We start from the raw sequence: 15,641 nt of genomic DNA on the forward strand, positions 1-15,641 counted from the left end.
TGGCTTTCAGAATCGTGGACCTGGAGAAATGTGGAGGGAAAAAACCCCGTGGACAATGTTTAACAGAGAAGTAAAAGGAAAGGCTTCACTTCTTTCCTTTAAAACAAAAGAGTCATCCTTCTGTTCCAGTCCCCTAATTCCTTCCCTTTCTTGTTGGGGCTCATTCTATCTTTTTCCCTGTGGCTGGCAGCTGGCGGCCAGGAGGGAGCTGTGATGGAACCTCCACACGAGGCAGTGCGGGTCTCTGGGAGCCCTCGGTGGGGCGGAAGCAGGCTCTTTGAGGGGTGGGATGGCAGGGGAGCAGCTATACTGGGCTGGCCAGGCCCGTAGACCCAGGGAAACAATACAGCGGCTGCCGCTCTGTGGTGCTCTGCATGAGGGCAGAGAAGAAGAAAGCTATTAGCAGAGGGGACCTGCACGCACACGCACACACGCGCACACACACACACACACACACGCACACGCACGCACACTCCTCCCTCGGAGGATCCGGCAGGACTTTTATACCCACGTATTACTAACTGAATTCTGTCCCTTCAAAATTCGTATGTTGAAGCCCTAACCCCCAATATGACTGTATTTGGAGACAGAGCTTTTACAGAGGTAATTAAGGTTAAATGAGGTCATAAAGGTGGGGCCCTAGGCCAATGGAACTGGTGTCTTTATAAGAGTCTGAGACACGAGGGATGTGTGTGCACAGAGAAGAAGGTGGCTGTCTGCAGGCCTTGTGAAAAAGAAGAGAGGCCTCACTAGAGGAAGAGGCCTCTCTGAGCACCTGTGATGAGAAAGACAGGGTTGGACAAAGGTGAATTTTCCAGCCTGAGGGACTAGGAAGCAGTGTCATTTAAGATGAGCCTTGCCTAGACCCAAACTATTACATTTAGAATGGATAAACAACAAGGTCCTACTGTACAGCACCAGGAACTATATCCAGTCTTCTGGGGTAAACCATAATGGAAAAGAATATAAAAAAAGAATGTCTATATGTGTATAACTGAGTCACTGCTGTACAGCAGAGATTGACACAACATTGTAAATCAACTATACTTCAATAAAAAAAAAGAAAAAAAAAGATGAGCCTTGCAGCAGATTGGATTTAGACCTAAGAGGTGGGAGGAGGGCATCCCAAGAGGAAGAGAGTGAGTGCCTGAGGCCCACTGAGGGCACAGAGATGGTTTGGTTTCGCTATAGGATGAAGTGTAAGAGCTGGATGTGGCATAAAGGTGGGTCAGACAGATCGTAAAAGGCCTTGAATGCTGGGTTAAAATGTTTAGGCCTTTCTCAGAGGGTAAGGGGAGCCTTGAAAAGCTTTTAAACAGGAGAATGACAAGATTGATATACATGTTAACAAGGGCAAAGTAACCAGACCTGACACGGAGCATGTATTAGCGCCAGGCATTGTGTTAGCATCATGTTTCTTATCTCCTTTAATCCTCCACCGCCATTGTGGAAATGAGAACGTGAAGTTCACAGAGGTGTAGTGACCTGCTCAAGGCTCCACAGCTGGTCAGCCGTGGAGCTCAGATTTAATCACACACCCGGGCAAGAGCCCTGTGCATCCTGCCATTTTAAACCCCAGGCCCAGCTCCCACAGCATCATCTACCTTCTTTCTAACCAGAATTGGTTATTTAATTGAACAGGGTCTGGAATGCACAATTGCTTTTAGGCTTGGGAAGCAGGCAGACTAACAATCTAGAAATACTGCCTTCCAAACAAAGCAGTATGTGAGCTGGATCTCGCCCTTCCATGTTACACCACAGGCAAAGAAAGGGTCAAGTCACAAATCTCCCTGTTATGTTCTGCAGCATCAAAGTAATCAAAGGTGGTAACTGTCATATAAGCTGCAAAAATGTGCAGGGAGAACAGCTGCCCTGGGTGAGTAGGCATCCCAGCACCGGCTATATTTTTTTCAATGCAGTGTCAACAGCTACTCTCAAATACACTCTGTCCCCCAAATCCTGAAAGAGTCCCCCAAATATCCAAGAAAACACAACGCTGTTTTCTGTGTCTACATCAATGACAGACTAAGTAAAGAATGCCATGATCATTTGATATTTTAGCCCGGTTGCTCTTCCAAAACCTCAGATATATTTAAGAATGAGAGAGAGGGTAAAAATTGGGTTAGAAAGACGAGTTAATGCTCCCAAAATGTAAAAAACAAATCATACCATGACATGTACCAGCAGGAACTACTGCTCCTCTTAAACGTGCTCTCCTTTAAGGGCAAAAGTTTTTAGTATTTTGGAAGTAATACTTAGAGAGGTAACTTGGGTGCTATTTTGAAAATTATATACTGGTATCATTAACTTTCCTAGGATCCCACTGTGTCTTAACAGTTTGTCAAGGTAAAGGCAAAACTACTGGAAGCATCAATTCAACTCAGCACACTTACTATGATGCATACCTACTGCATGTCAGACATTGTGACTTGGGCTGGGACTAGATAGATCGGGATAAACGAACTGAATCACATCAAAGGCTGTTGAAATCACCTTAAAAAAATGATGTCATAAAGACCTTGTTTTACTTTAGAACCAAATTTTGAGAGCCATTCCTTTGCAAAACAGGCAGAATATTCTTCACTTCTTTGCTCATGCTTCAGCACTCATGTTCTGCGACCTCTCTGTGAAATCTTCCCACACTGCTTACCCGCTTCCACCTTTAAGAAGACAAGTGGCATAGGAATGGGAATGTGTGCGTGCATGTGTGTGTGTGCACATGTGTGTATATGTTTGTTGGGGGTGTCCTTCTCTCTTTTTGCTCTGTAGACACACTCATTACACTTTACACTGCTGCATCACAATTGTTGGATATTGGTCTCATCCATAAAATAAGACCTTTAGGGGCATGTATTGTGTCTCAATGTACCTCTGTTTTCTCAGGGCAGGAACAATGTCTACAACTGCTCTTTAAATGTTTACTGAGTGAGTGAATCACTGTTTCAACTGCGAGCTTTATCTTCAGACCCCAGAGCACTTGACAGTCAAAATATTCTCCGTGGTGGGTGTCAAAAATTTCAATGTATGCATATATTTCAGGATAATAAGTTTATTGAGGCATAATTTTCATATAGTAAATTTCTCCCTAAGTTTTCACAGATGGATGCAATTGAGTAAGAGGAGGTGGCTCTTACCGACTTGCCTAGGTCCAGTCCTCAGGGCCTCTGACAATGGGGCCTGGCCACCAGGATTCTTAACAGCTCCTCAGATGATTCTGATAAAACCCCCAGGTCAAGAATCCCTTCAGTAGGGACTTCCCTGGTGGTCCAGTGGTTAAGACTTCACCTTCCAATGCAGGGGGTGCGGGTTTGATCCCTAGTCTGGGAGCAAAGATTTCCACATGCCTCGTAGCCAAAAAACCAAAACATAAAACAGAAGCAATATTGTAACAAATTCAATAAAGACTTTAAAAATGGTCCACATCAAAAAAAAAAAATCTTAAAGAAACCCCAAAGAATCCCTGCAGTAGATGATGGTCTGCCACTGCATTCTAGATTTCCTCATATTCAGGCCCAGCCATCACTCTGTCAACTATTAATACTGAAGATGAAGCCACAAGACTTCTACTCAGCACCACACTTGGAAGCAAAACCTAGGTGCTCAGCCACTTGGATAGAGTCAACTATAATTCCTGGTTATTTAGCAGAAATACAGCTACTAAGTGACATTCTGAAATGAACATGAGATATCCACTCAAAGAAATAAAAATGCCTTCAAATCAGAGTGAATAAGAGGGCCATGGTTTGGGGGTCTAAGTGAGCATTACTACAGGAAAGTAGTCCGACGACAGAAGAAAACAGCCCTTACAGCATATTGTTCTGATTCCAAATGAAACCTTAACACCTAAAGTGTTTTAAATGACAGATTCCAGGGGGGTCTGTGAATAGGAGAGATCGATACCAAGTCAAAATCTAAAGACGACAGCACTGCAGGGAATTAGGGGAAATGCATTTATCTGGTTTTATGGTGTCATCCTTCAATTACCGGACAAGGCCACAGGATAACAAAAAAGGTATTATCTTCTCTATATTTAACTGAGAATTTTGGAGGATGTGGAGGTCTGGCCTCTAATTAAGAATAGGGGACAATCTTTTTCCTATTCAGACTTCAATTCTTACAAATCAGGGCTTCTATTTGGGTGAAGTCCATCATAACAAACTCCAGGAGCCTGTCACCATTCTTCTGTCATTTTTGTTTCTGGGATTGTATTACAGTATGATACTTCAAGTAATGGCCAGGGACTTCACATTTAGTGGAAATGGAATCTGATCTTTACTAATGTTTTATCGTGAATAATGCTCTCAGTGTCATTGTAAATAATGCTCAAAATGGGACTGATATATTGGGGAAGCATTTGATTAGTTAAAAAAGAAAAGAGTAAACTATTATGAATCAAAATAGAGGTATACTTGGAATAAAAACAGATAAAAAATGTATAATCCCTGCTTGTTCTGCTGAGGTCCTAGGGAGACTACTTGGTAGCATGTATTTTAAGACTCCATTGAGTAGAATGGGTCTTTAACAAAGGATGCATTTTAAAAATCACCCTGGCTTTGCAAAATACCACTGAGTTATTCCTAAGAGAAAGGAAATCATGGAAACTGCTGTGGAGAAATTTGGAAGAATGCTTCCCACTGTCATTTATGAGGCAGAGTATGTTGGTCTCACCAGCTGCCAGGACTGGTAAAAAACTGCTGAGCTTGTGGTTATGGCCAAACCAAGCATCTCCCTGTAATTAGAGTTAGCTGGGGAAAAAGTGACACAAAGAGGACAGAAATGTGTGGCCTCAGTCTGTGGGAAGAATAAGAAAGCTGATGAAGTTTTTCTCAAGAGATTTCATTTAAAGAATCTAGCTGGGTATGGCCTTGGGCCACCAGACTGCCATGCTGCTCAATACTGGGAGAAACTAGCCATACTGGATACTTGAAATATGGCTAAGCTGAGATGTGCTGTTAAGTGTAAAGTACACACTGAGATTTCAAAGACTTGGTACAAAAAATTTCCAATAATTGTTAATATTGATTGCATGGCGGTATGATATTTTAGATATATATTAGGTTAAAGTACACTATCAAAATTAATTCCATCTGTTTCTTTTTACTTTCTTTTAACATGGCTACTAGGAAATTATAATTATACATGTTTGCCTTCTATCTCTATGCTTGAACGACACTGATTTGGACCTTTATTTCTTCACCTGTTAAACATTACTGGTGGTGGGAACCTGGGTCACAGAGGGTTTGGATGGAAATAATCATTGTGGATAATGAGATGATACACAGGGTGAAGCATTATGGTTACTACCTGTTGACTGAAAATTTTAGCTTTAGGAAACATGAGGTGCAATCACAAGGGACCCAGGCTAATTAGGTCTAACCTGGGTATGACTCAATCTCTCTGTGCCTCAGGTCGTTAATCTGTAAAATGGGAGGGCAGGACTAAATTCCTGCAAGATGAAGTAAGACCACAGAAGGTCTTTACCTGCAATCATTCCCCATCACTCCCAATTTAAGAATAATTCTGCTAAAAACAATTCGAATTAACCTAGTAGGTCTTCAGCCTCAGCCAGCACTACAACAACTGAGGCCCATCCCGAGAAGGGCTGCTATTTATCTGTCAGTTCTGCTTCGGTTCTTCTCACGGGAACAAGTTTACAGGTTCTTCTGTGACTCCTTAACACAGTGAAATATACAGAGAACACAGAGTGCAAGGTGGGTGAAACAGAAAAACTTCATCGCCCTGCAAGGACTCAGAGAACAATCTGAAAAAGAAAAATTCTAAGGATAATATTCAGAGCAAAATGTATTTGCTTTCCTTCAAAGCTACAGACAAAACATCTACTACTGTGCTAGTTAAGAAGTCCCATTTTTGTTAAGCATGTCTGTGTTCATGTGTGAGGAGCTGCTGGCTTGCTGTGTATGTGCACGTGGAGAGCTGGCGCCTGGACACTGAATGGCCTGATGCTCCCTCCCCTGCCCTGGCCCGGGGAAGCCAGCTGGGGGTCCTGGCTCCTGAGGGGCACCTGTCCCTCCCCCAACTCCCACCTCACACTTGTTCCAGCTCTTTGAAATAGTCTGTTTGAAAGTGAAAGTGCAGTTCAGTAATAAACTGTGTTGACTCAGTGAAAAAAAAAATCCCATAAAATGAAGGTTTTATAATAATGTATCAATTAAAGAATACTTCCATGAAGACCAGCTTTCCCTCTTCAAAACTCAGACACCCCCCCAAATCAAAACAGTATCACATCTCAAGAATATTAATATCTGTTTAAAAGAAGGTGTTAAAAACAAATAAGCAAACAGACAGACAGACAATGAATTCCATTTCTAAGCAAAGCCATGACTGACTCAAGGCAGCCTCAGTCAGCAGCGGTGTTGGTGCCGAAAATCAGCAACTTGGCTAAAAAGTATCAGAATATATTAATTAGCGGCCAACATTAAAAAGTTGGAATGGTTAACACACAGATCGAGATCTCTGGTGGTGCTGGGCCCACATCTGTCAGAGACCCAGGAGCACCTGCCGCTTTTAGGTGTGGATGGCTTGTGTTTCTCCAGCTGCACAGCCCTACCCTCACTGACTTTCTTTCCCTGTTTATGGACCCACCAGGCAGGCAGGCATTCATCTAAGGCAAGAACTGTAGGGTGGGTGATACAGTCAGGGCTGGAGGTCAGAGGGAACACAAATGAGTGGAAAACCCTGGCTCTAAGCCTGACAGATCTGCTTGATGTTGGCTCCACAGTGGGAGCTGGGTGACCCAGAGCAAGTCACTTCGCTTGCTAGTCTGAGCTGTTGTGAGAGAAGAAAGTGAAAGGAGTTCCATAGGTAAGGAGTCAGTGTGGTCCTGGTATGTAGTAAACGCTCTGCTAAAGTTACTCCTTCTTATTCTGAAGGTGAGAAATAAAAATGTTCAGCATAGGGGCTTCCCTGGTGGTGCAGTGGTGGAGAGTCCGCCTGCTGATGCAGGGGACACGGGTTCGTGCCCCGGTCCAGGAGGATCCCACATGCCGCGGAGCAACTGGGCCCGTGAGCCATGGCCGCTGAGCCTGCGCGTCCGGAGCTTGTGCTCCACAAAGGGAGAGGCCACAACAGTGAGAGGCCCGCGTACCGCAAAAAAAAAAAAAAAAAGTTTGGCATAATCTATTATCACAGCAAAAGATAGCTGACTACCAAGGAAGTGGCTTAAAAATCATCACTGAAAAATATGAAGCCCTAGATCATTCACTATAAAGAACTGAGGGAGTGAAAGCAAAGTGTGAAAAATATCAGACACTATCCCAGTGTAATAACTGCTGTAGGTGAGGGTTATTCATCGATACTCAAAGCACTGGATTGAGGGTGGGTGGGGGACAGGATGTTGACAAAGGACCCAGGTACCAGCCCATAGATGCCTTACTGACTCAAAGTATATCTGGACACTGGTGAGGTCTGGTTACCACCTGATCTGTGAGATCAAACTTAGCACTGTGGATGGTGGGACAAGGTGACACCATCTGCCTCCTGGTGTGATGTAATATCAAGCATGCAATACTACCTATGAAGTATTCTTAACGAAAGAGGCTTAACCTGCATCTAATAACAAGCCTATAGATCTAACAATTTTTAGGAAGTGGGGAGCAAGTTAAAAAACACTGTGAAGAAACAGACAAGCCCAGAAGGTAAGTCATTTTATACCACAACCACACAGGGACAACTGGGAAAGTTTGAATATGGACTGGATATTAGATAATATTATGGAATTATTGTTAAATTTCTTACTAACTAATAGTATTGTAGTTATATAGAAGAAAGTCCTTAGATTTAGAATACACATGGTGAACTATTTAAAGTGTCAAGGTGTTTGCAACTTCCAACTGGTGTAGCAAAAATTTCTATAATGTATACTATATATAATATATATTGTATATTACATCTATGTTACATATATGTAACTGGAAGAGGGAATAAAAAAGGCAAATGTGGCAAATTTAGAACAATTGGTATTTGTCTTATCATTCTCTCAAACCAGTAGGTTTGAAAATTTTCAAAATAAAAAATTGAGATAGAAACTGGAAAAGGAAAAAGGGGGGAAAAAAACAGAAAAGAAAAAAAGAGAAAAGATCAGATACTGTCGCTTCCTCCCTTTTTCATAATCCCTTCAACCTTTATATTCAGGTCAGCTTCACTGTGTGCCTTTTCATTCAACATGGTTTTATTTTTACCACTTTAATAAATTTCATGTGTGCTCATTCAAACTGATGTAGCCACTGTCTGGCTTCTTTGTTGGCTGACATCAAAACCAAACTTTAAACAAAGCTCCAACAGGCTGTAGAAGTGTACCAGGTAGATATGAAGCCTAAGATATCTTATCAAAAACTCCTGAGATTGATACCTAATTGCCCCTCTGGATGGTTTGTAAGCCAGTAAGATTGGATCAAAGGCTTTGGGTGGAGCATCCTCTTTGATCTCTTCCAAAGATAGCACTCTCTGTCTCCACCTGCACTGGGCGTTGATAGAGGAACGGCAGGAACAGGGTGCTGGTGGGCTGGGCCACTGAGGTCTCAGAGAGGCTGTTTCCCCTGGAGTGTGCCACACCTGAGCTCTGGTGTGTACAGCAGTAATGGCATAATCTGAGGAACAGCCATTCTGAGTTCAATTGTACTTCAGTGAGCACTCTCAAAGAAGTGGGGATTTTCTGTGATGCCTTTAATGTGGAGAGAGACATAAAGATCCTGGATTCAGAGGGAGTGGGTATGAGCCCGGCTCTGTTGCATAGCAGCCATGCAACCTCAGAGCAGTGCTTCTGAGTAAGAGTGCGATGAATGCTATGCCAGGGACAGTTCTTCACCGGGCAGGGCTGTCCCAGATGCGGCAGGACATTTACCATCCCTGCCCTACCCCCTGTCTCCAACATGCCAACAGTGACTTACTCTTTGAGGGCAGGACAACAAACATGCCCACACTCCCAAACGCCCCCTGCCTGAGACACAGGCTAAAGTCTCTGAGCCTCAGAGTATATCTGGGCATAACACCTGCTCCACCACCTAAGAGGTGGCTTGGGAGGGGCAAGTGTGCAGCAGCTTCTTACGAACCTAAGCTGGTTATACAAATGGTATCATAACCTGCATTCACATGGGTAGCCTGTCAGTTAGGGGCAGGGCTGGGGGGTGGGTGGGTCCCACCACCTGGATGGCAGGTGGGAGGTACTACACAGGGTCAGCTCTCCAGTCGTGTACTAAAATACACAACAGCTACTTATTCTGAAAACATTTCCCTTCCACAAGTGGGAAATTCTGGTTTACGTGTTGCTGCAGGTAAAAACCACACAACAGCGTGCATTTTAGAGTGAATTCTAAGTACGTGGGCTCTTGGAGCAGACAAGCAGGAGGGCAGCCTCAAAGCAGCTTCAAAGAACCTGGTTTAGGATGGCACCAAAACTAACCTGGAAAGAGAAGAACACTGCTCTTCATGAGCAAGAGATAAACGATTGTGCGAATTACTTCAAAGACCAAGAGTACAAGGCTATAGAATGTGGTGCTTCTGTTCTTACGCACGCCCGAGCAGGGCCAGCATGCACAGAGCTGACTTTCAATGTGTCGTACTGCTCTGTTCTTTACAGCTTTCAGTGGCTTTCACGGAAGGGAATCTGAGAGGCTGGGCAGGGATGCTGCGTGCGACCCATATGCCCTGACAAAGGGGAGAATGGAGCCTCGGTTCACACAGGTTAGTGTGTGGGAGCCACCTGGAGGGCTAGGCAGGAAGCCCCCGCTCCCCACTCCCCCAGGGATCCACCTGACGCACCAGAGGCAGAGCAGGGCACAGGCACAAACCTTGAAGAACAAAAGCGAAAGCAGATACGCACTACAGGTCATTAAGCGAAGAGCGCTGAAACAAGCTCAGGAGAATTACCCATGGGCTGGAGAGGGGGTGCTGGAAACGAGCAGCTATAAATGTGTAGTTTTGCTACAGATCTTTACATTAAGATATGTTGCCCCAACATGGTGTTTTTATAGTTTCCCTTGACTCTGCTTACTATTACCTTTGGCACATTCCTCCAAATTCTATCCGTCTTAAAAACAGCAGACTAAGGTAAAGTCCCTGAATCTCCGGGCTCAGCCATCTAAATGAGATCTTTTATGCTTCTCTTTTTCCAGCTTTCAGAACTCATTTTCATAGCATTCTTGCAAGAGGAAAGATTATCAGAAAAAGAAAAATGAAGGGGAGTAAAGTCAAAGGAAAATACCAAATACCAAAGCTTTTGGTAAGAAAATATTTATGTCCACAAGCACACAACCACACCCTTTCTGGGAAGATATTACTGGCCTTGAAGCTGGGTTAGTGGATCCCAAAATATACCTCACAAAAAGCACAGTTACCCTCCCGAAATAGGCCCTATAATTAAAATCTTTTCAAGTGGATTGTCCTATATCACAACTTGACATATGTTGCTTCAATCTCCCTGCTTCAGCAAATGTGGCCATATTGGGCTACACAAGCTCTCAACAGCTCCCGGTTAAACCAGATTGCAGTGTCACTAGAAAATTGATGGAAATAAACAGTCCTGTGTACCAAAATACCCAATCTCAATCATCTGTAATGAGATCTCTCTCCTCCCTAAGCACATTTTCATCACACCCTTGATTCAAAAGGATGGACTAGCCCAGACTGAAATACCGTTTCATCTCAGAGGTCATCTGAAGACAAACACATCTGAAGAAGCTGGGGCTGAAATTTAAAATACGAGACAATGTCTTTTGTGTGAATGCTGGGATCAAGTTGTGTGAGTCTTGCTTCTAGCTTTAGTTGACAGTCCTCACTATAAGTCTGCAGACACCCATCTGTCTGAATTCATTTAGATCAGATCTTGCTTGGAATCAGTGGTAATGCAGGGGCCCTTTCAGCTCTGTGATTCTCTGAACAAACTTCTTTATGTTTTCTAGTTATATATTTACATTTAATTAAATGCCAAAATATTAAAAATTTTAAACCTTCAAAATAATGAGTACTTTAGACATTGATTTTTTTATTATTATTATTATTTCCATATCGGTTTCACAGCCTCAGCACTATTGACACCTTGGGCTGGATCATTTCTGTGTGTGTGTGGAGATGGGTGTCCTGTGCATTTTAGGGTCTTTAGCAGTATCTCTAGTTTCCACCCACTAGATGCCAGTAGCACACACCCTCCCCCTCCGTCCCATGTGGCAACCAAAAATTTCTTCAGACATTGCCAAATGTCCTCTGCGAGGACAAAAACAACCCAGGTTGAGAACTACTGCTCTCTCTCTCTCTATTTATATATCTCTCCCTGGCATGGCCAGGAAAAAAAAATCTAGATTTTTCAAGGCACCTACAAGTTTAATTTTCAGAATTCCTAACTTCCTATGACTCACAGTGAAGAATCAGGATCTGTAATACAGTACTACCCCGAAAGATTTATAAACAGCACCACTGCTGTTTCAAACTAGTGGTGGCAGGGCCTGGCCTCATTTCAGTTAAGACATTTATGAGGACGGATTTGCTGCCACCCGATCTCTTGGAATGCTAACCTCCCTACTTTTAGGAGCTCCATTCTTAGAAGACTACTGGTAAGAAATCCTTCACGATCCAGTTACCAGGCTCTCAGTATGGAAGGGGATAAGGGTTGGTGTCTATTAACACCATCTACAGAAGCGAGCACCCATCGTACGCCTCCCGGGCCAGACCCCCTCGGGGGCTGCGTTTCTAGCACTGGGCCATTCGTGTAGGGAGTGGTAAAGCCTATGCTTCCTCAAGAAGAGGCGCCGGGTGGGGAGGGAAAGGAATATAACATCAGGAGACAAAGAGTCAAAGAACGGAGATGGTAAGTTCAGCCCAGAGAAGAAGAACGAGGAAGGAGAGCATCTTCAAATATCTGGTGGGCTGGTGTGTGGAGAAGTGAGTGCACTTGTCTCTATCTGCTTATAGAGTGACTCAGGGAAGTCAGCAATTCAATAAATACTTATCACAGGCTTTCTAGGTGGCAGTCACTGTCCAGACACTGAAATGACAGGAAGTAAGAAGACCAAGTCCTTGCTCCCTTGACCACATATTGTAGCTCAACAGAAGGACTAGATTGCTTTTCTTTCCTCCCTCCTACTCTCTCCTTCCCTCTTTAACAATTTGAGCTAATGTCCAGGTATCTAATTGCTCGTTTTTTCCCATTAAAAAAATTAAGGTTTAATTAACAACAGCAAAATTCTCCTTTTCTATTGTATAGTCCTGTGAGTTTTCACAAAACCTACAGTTGTATAAATACCACTACAATCAAGATCTAGAACAATTTTCTCACCCCCTTAAATTTCCCTGTGCCCTGAATTGCTTTTTAATTGGAGAAAGCTCCTCTGTGCAGTAGCAAACCCCACCTTTGAGAGAATGTGAATTCCCCTCTGTCAAGAATTCTGGAGAAAAGGCTTTTTTGTTTAGTGGGAGATTGGGCCAGACAACCCCTGAGGCCGTGTCCATCTCTTTGATCCCCTGCAACTGGAGGGTTGTCACCTCCAGACACCCGATCTTAACCATCAGCCGATATGGTTGATTCTCTCCAACCACAGGTAAAGGCTCCACCCCAAAGCCAAATTCTTTTGGTCAAAGCTCAAAAATTTCCTTCCAATAACTGGATCTCTGTGAAGGCTGCATAATAAGCGTAGACAAAAACTCCAAAGAAAGGTTTTGAAATGAAAGCCTCAACATGGTAACTGAAGCCTAAACCAAGGGTACCATCTCCTCCCGACCCTTCTTTTTCTTCTCGTTATTTTGGTTCAAAATAACTTTGACTCCAAAACCGAACAAAGCTCAAACAATGTGATTGCACCTGGCTGCAAAGATGGCAGGAAGGGAAGTTAAATAAGCTAAGCTGGTTTAAGAATGGGTTGAGAGGGTTAGAGAAGATGGCAAAGGTCTCGGGGACATTGCTATGCAGTGGACGCTGCAGGAGGGACTGTGGCGACCAGCTGTGATGCCCCCTGTGATAGCAAATGGGGTGTGACCAACCCCTTCCCAGCGGCCCTCCTGCTGGAAGATACTCTCACACCTTTTGCTGGCCTGACCTCAATGGCAAATGTCCAGTTTCCAAACAAGGGTGTTCTGTTGTCAAGAATAACTGCTTTTCACAGACATAGAGAACAGACTTGTGGTTGCCAAGGGGGAGGGATGGATTGGGAGACTGGGTGAGCAGATGCAAACCAGTATATATAGACTGGATCAACAACAAGGTCCTACTGTAGAGCACAGGGAACTATATTCAATATCCTGTAATAAACCGTAATGGAAAAGCATATGTATGTATATATATATGAATCACTTTGTTGTACAGCAGAAACACAACTATACCTCAATAAAATATTGACTGTATTTTATATTTAAAATATAAATCAACTATACTTCAATAAAATAAAATTAAAAAAGAAGAATAACTGCTTTATTGAGCACTCATGGTGCCCCAGCACTATCTAGTTTGTTTTATTCTCACAACACCACCCTGAGGTAGGTAACATTATAAGCCTCATTTCACAGACAAGGAGGTTGAGGCTCAGAGAGGTTATATAACAACCGGTAAGTGTAGAACTTGAGTTTTAACCCAAGTCTCCTGTCCTTTTTGACTACTGCTAGCAAGGTCTTCTGGGTGTTTGCTAAATTTAATGTTCCTGGTCTCAGGCCGCTGTTATGCTGGTTGGTGGGCTGGGTCCCAGGCATGCTGGATTCTGAACTCCCTTTCATGTCCCATCATTCCCCAAGCAGCTAACTGCCTGTTTCTCTCTCATTTCAACACATAGACAAGAAGGATCTCTCTGCTTTGGAAACTTAAAAACATTTTTTTATTCTTTTGGTTTGCAAGTTTATTACTCACACATTCCACGGGTGGCTAAGAACATAAGCTAAATAGTCCAGGGTATTCTTTATCCTGTATCTGGAAGGTTTCCTAAAATCTAGACTTATTATTATATCTTAGAAAACCCCATATTGCTTAATAACATCAGCAATGACAAAAAAAAATGTCATACTGTCAGAAAACACCAATTGAACGTCACACTTAATTATAAAATCCATTTTGTCAAGTGTAGTACAGGTTTAAAAGATGCACAGAACAAGGCCATGGTTTCCCTTTATGAGCACCATTTACTTCACAAGGTATCAGAAATAAATGCAGCGACACTTACCAAAATTTCCCCCAACGATCACAAACTTTATATATACCACATGTCTTCTAATACAGCTGCTGGACTGGTCCTGAAAAATACCACAACAAAAGGAAACATGCATCATTAGGCAGAAGTAATTTAATATATATTGTGTTTCCCTTCTGGAAACCACAACATCTTCCTTGTTTTGGGCACCCATCAATGTACCACACTCTTACTGCCAGATTCCTCTTTGTTTTTCACAGGAAAGATGAAACCAATTTACAAATTGACTCAGCACTCACTAATAGCAAACAAATAACAATCTGGACAATGAAATAAACCAGAAACTGTGCTTATAAATACTTTATTTGAATTTTTAGCCTTTTAAAATAATTGAAGATATGAGAACAATGCAAAGATATCTAAAGCTGAACCCATAGCCTTTCCCCCCCACCCCCCAAACCAATTCCTCTTTCCTCTTTCTTTCAGCAATACACTCCATTCTCCCCTGCTGGCTGCGAGGCCCTCACTTCTGTTTTCTAGATTTCATTTTATTATCTGAAAAATAGGAATTACTGTACTCACCTCACAGGGTTGTCATGAGCATTAAGTAATATAAATTTAGTGACATATAAATGACACTGAAAGGCTTAAAACAGCATCTGGCACAGTTATCACTCGGGGAAGGTGAGGAGCTATTATCCTTCTCTGGATCATGCAGGCCTGAAGCCTAAGCCGGCCTTGCTCACCTGCCCTGCAAATCCTGGCCTGAGCCTGACCTTCGCGTCCCATGGCAACTCTGGCACTCACCGCCTCTCTCCATACTCATCTTTACACTCCCTGCAGAAACCCATCTCCTGGCCTCCAGCTCCTTCTCTTCCAATCCTGCTTCTTCCTAAACACAACTTAAAGCCTCAGCGGAAACACCTCTACTGCTTCCCACCACCTACAAGTTTACCTGGGAAATTATCAGTATATCAGCCTGGGCCTCCCACTCGCCTTAGCTCTGTCCCCACATCTTCCCATCAGATGCTGTAGAATTCAGCCACCAGTCCTGCCTCAGCCTGTGGGCATTCCAGACCCTCCTCTGAGTGTCTTCTGTCCCATAAGTGCGAGTAGGTGGCCTCACCATTTTCTAAGCCCGGGGCTCTTTACCTTTTTGGTCCATAACAGTCTAGAGACGTTTTTTTCAGAATAATGTTTTTAAATTCTTGAAGTTAACACATGAAATGCATAGGACTCAAAAGAAGTATACTGATATTCAGTTATCAAAATATATAATAAAATTTTGATGTGCTTCTCTTAATATTTAAATAAGTTCCAGGAAAAGTCTAATTACTACTGTAGCTTTCAAGTAATGTTGGGCATAAATGATACCTCAGGGTATCTGTAACTATAATGTAATATGAAATACTTCAGGGTATCTGTAACTATAATGTAATATGAAAATACCTAGAATTACTATTGGTGACAAATAGCTAATACTACTGTCATAACAGAATGAAATGTTAGGTTTCAATTAAG

At 42.9% G+C, this 15,641-nt stretch overlaps 1 protein-coding gene across 6 annotated transcripts in view; it reads right to left on the reverse strand.

Moving 5' to 3' along the window:
- FYN (FYN proto-oncogene, Src family tyrosine kinase) overlaps positions 1-15,641 on the reverse strand; it is a 208,334-nt gene that overhangs the window by 105,084 nt on the left and 87,609 nt on the right. For all 6 annotated transcript variants that reach the window (XM_022554577.3, XM_022554585.3, XM_089921949.1 and 3 more), the window contains exon 3: positions 14,154-14,223. The gene's annotated coding sequence lies outside the window, so the exon portion shown is untranslated. The remainder of the gene's footprint in view (positions 1-14,153; positions 14,224-15,641) is intronic.

This window comes from Delphinapterus leucas, chromosome 12 (genome assembly GCF_059928025.1).
Source record: "Delphinapterus leucas isolate spDelLeu-1000000601 "Yukka" chromosome 12, BTC_Dleu_Yukka2, whole genome shotgun sequence".
Classification (NCBI taxonomy): Eukaryota; Metazoa; Chordata; class Mammalia; order Artiodactyla; family Monodontidae; genus Delphinapterus; species Delphinapterus leucas.